Source organism: Equus quagga, chromosome 2, assembly GCF_021613505.1.
Source record: "Equus quagga isolate Etosha38 chromosome 2, UCLA_HA_Equagga_1.0, whole genome shotgun sequence".
In the NCBI taxonomy this organism is placed as follows: domain Eukaryota; kingdom Metazoa; phylum Chordata; class Mammalia; order Perissodactyla; family Equidae; genus Equus; species Equus quagga.
Genome location: NC_060268.1, coordinates 95,357,345 through 95,360,808, shown reverse-complemented (window position 1 = coordinate 95,360,808; position 3,464 = coordinate 95,357,345).

Here is a 3,464-nt window from a genome sequence, read left to right as displayed (position 1 = left end):
GCCAGGTTTGGGAACCACTGCTGCATTCAATACAGATTTAGGTTCAAAATAGCCTCATCTGAGTCCTGCCTCTGCTACTTTCTGGCTGGCTGGGTTCTCTTGGAGAAATCAGTTCATTTCTCTGAGCTTCAGTTTTCTCATCTCTAACCTGGAGATGATAAAACCATCTGATGGCTCTCTCTCTCCAAAAACTAGATAAGTCATGTGGAAATTTTTGTAACCTCCACAGTTTCATCTGAGTGTGAGGAATCGCTGAGAATGGGTCTGGATCAGAACTTCCCAAAACAACAGCCACTCCCCACATGGGACTGTTGAGCCCCTGAAATGTGCCTAGTGCCACGTGTTGAAAATAGTTTAGATATATTGGACTAAACAAAATACATTATTAAAATTAATTTTATTTGTTTCTTTTTTCTTTTCTTTACGTGGCTACTAGAAAACTTACACTTACATGTGTGGTTCATATTATATTTCTGTTGGATGCTGGCCTAGACACAAAAGAAATGATAGGTGACAAAGAATTAACTTTACATTCTTAAATGCTAACATAGGAATTCTAAGTTCCTAAATGCAAAGCAAATAAGTATTTAAAAGAACATCTTGGAATGAACGAACTGTTTCTATGCCCTGCCACTCAGTAACTTGAAGCATATTTGGTTTTAAGGTGAGGCATATATGAAATCAGATTCTTGGAGATAGAGCTCAAAGGAAAAAGGTAAATTCTATCCTCAAAGGAAAAAAGAGATGGATTAACACCAAGACAGAAATTGTACGGACAAACACGTTTCTGAGGGGAACGTGGAAACGAAGGGAGATCAGGAGCTGGTCCTTCTCCATGGGCCTTCTGGGCCTATCATGATCCTACAGGAGAGCCTGACGTCCAGCTGCTCAGGCCTCATGGCCAGAGCCCAGACTCAGAGAGAATTCTGCCCCAGCTTCAGGATGGGATACAAACAGCCCTGCCACGTGAGCCATGTGCCGGGCAAATTACATGGTGCCTGAGGGTTTCATGGCAGGTAAGGAGATGGTGTGGGATAGAAGAGGCCAGCACAGTCCCCTAGGTTTCTGGAACAAGGCCATGCCATCCATAGCAGAGAACCATTTTCCATTTGAAAAGCAGATCCTGGCTTGCAGCTGGCTCCTAGTTGAGACCGTGTGTTTGATGTGAGTCACTGAGGGACCAAAGGTGCCATTAGGATCCGGGTGCCGGCAAACCCACCAAGACATTAGGCGGAGTGGGCACAACAGCAGTGCACAAGGGAAACAGTGCGTTTGAGGTGAGGCCTGAACAGGTCTGGAGCAGTCAAGTAAATTCTGCAAACCGGACATCTCCCAAGTCTTCTGCTTCTGTAGCACCAAGACAACAGCTCACACCATGGCCTCCTGGAGAAGGTTCTCTGCAACCGCCTGATGGGGGAAGGAAAAACTGATGCCTGGGTCATGAATCAGTCAGCTCAATGTGTTGGTTCAAGCCAAAAATGGACGGCAGCCATGACGGCGACACTCACGGGTGGTCTGGAAAACAGCGATAAGAGCATGGATAGCCTCTCAGTGGACAGAAATTTGGAGAGAACACCTGGTCATCAATTTGACAGAGGAAGAAGTAGTCTAAGTTAAGAAAATTGTCATCTCCGGGAAGAGAAAAGCAGGTTTCCTAAAGAAAACAATGGGCTTGCCACGTGGTGATTGTTGCCCCTTTCAGTCTGTGCTTATGACTTCCGAGCTGAACCAGCCATCCAGATTCTCTACTCTTCTCTGGCGACATTCAAGACATCGGGAGCAAGCACAAGGAAAGCCACAAGATGGGATCAACCAGGATTGAAGCTTTACTGGCCAAATGTGATAGAGGGAGAAAGGAACAAGGCAAGTGGAGGTATTTTAAGGAGCTGATTGTAATGATGACAAATGAAGACACCAAGGAGATAAAGGGATATTGAAATTTTAGTGGAGAAAAGAGGGAAGGGGATGTAAGGATTTAAGTCAAGACAGATCAAAGTGGGATATTAGAGAAAGTAAGTTGGAAGGAGAGCAGGATGCTTGATATGTGGGTTTCAGAAAGGATAAGTTTCCCAAGGGTACTAGGTCTGGAGTGTGACGATGTGAATGGGGTGCTGTGCTAGGGCGGAGGTAAGAAGGTTAAGGAATTGAAAGGCCAACACACTGAATAGTTCGATATTAAAGTCACCAAGAATGAAGGCAGGAGTGAGGGTGGAGAGGAAGACAGAGCCAGGAGCCCGATTCCTCCATGAACGTAAGAGGAGTGACCAGGCAGTCAGTTGGTAACCGTGGTGAGGTAGGTGTCAGGTCAGATTGCCAGAAACAATGAGCTGTCAGGAGCTGGCTGTTTTGAGGGAGGAAAGAGAGGAATCAGGAGAAGTGACTTGGAAGGGACAATGGGGATCAAAGAAGATGTCTTGACCTGCCTCCTGGTGCTCATCAGCTGTAACCATGTGAGTTCAATAATTGGGCTTGATTTAAACAATTATCAGTTATTAAGAGTTTATCCAGGTAAGGAGTAACCCTCTGAGGTAGGTGTTATTTCCATTTTACAGATTTTGAAACTGCGTACTTTCTTGACCCCTGTGCACAAGGGAGAAACACAATCAAATAAACAAATCAGGTACACCTGGCTTAGAATGAGCAGTTTTAAGAAAGAAGATACTTTTCCGTACATAAACACTTCCAGATCATCCTGGTGTTGGTGAGGGAGGAGTTCTTACTACAAAAATAATACAGATTCATTATAATATGTAAATACAGACGAGCAAAAAACACAAAGACACCGGCTATCCAGGTCTATGGTGTCAACTATTAGTAACACATCACAAATATCATTCAGACATCTGTATGCAAATATGCATATATATACGTATTATATCCACATAGTTCCTTAATTCATCATACTTTATTTAAGCAATCCACCCATTGCGGGACATTTATGTTGTGTGAATTGCTGGTTATTTAAATTATTCTATGCTTAGTTTCTATGCTATGCTATGGATTTTTAAAAAGGTAATCAGGAGTCTGGGAGAGGAGAAGAGCCAAGATGGCGCCGTGAGTAGTCCTCTTTGTCTCTCGCCCTTCGAGTCTACAATTATTTGGACACTTATCGCTTGACAAAGGATATCCAGACAGCATCTCAGGACGTCTGAGACACACACGCGACTATACATCGGAAGGCGGATGGACTTTCCTCCGGGAGGAGGTGGAAATAGGTGAGGGCTCTCCGACCCCGACGGGCAGCCTGGTACCTGCAAGCGGCTTTCTTCCAACGGACGCCCCCAGAGGATCCACGCACGTCTAGGGCAGGAGCGAGCACACAACAGAGGAGCGTCGCTGGAAACAGGTGACCAGAACCCTACCTAAACCCCCTGCAATTACTCCTAAACGCAGAGGGAAACTTTGGAGTTGCACACCTGAGCCCGCGGGGAGAGTCTCTCCCCGCCATTGGCGGGGGGATCCAG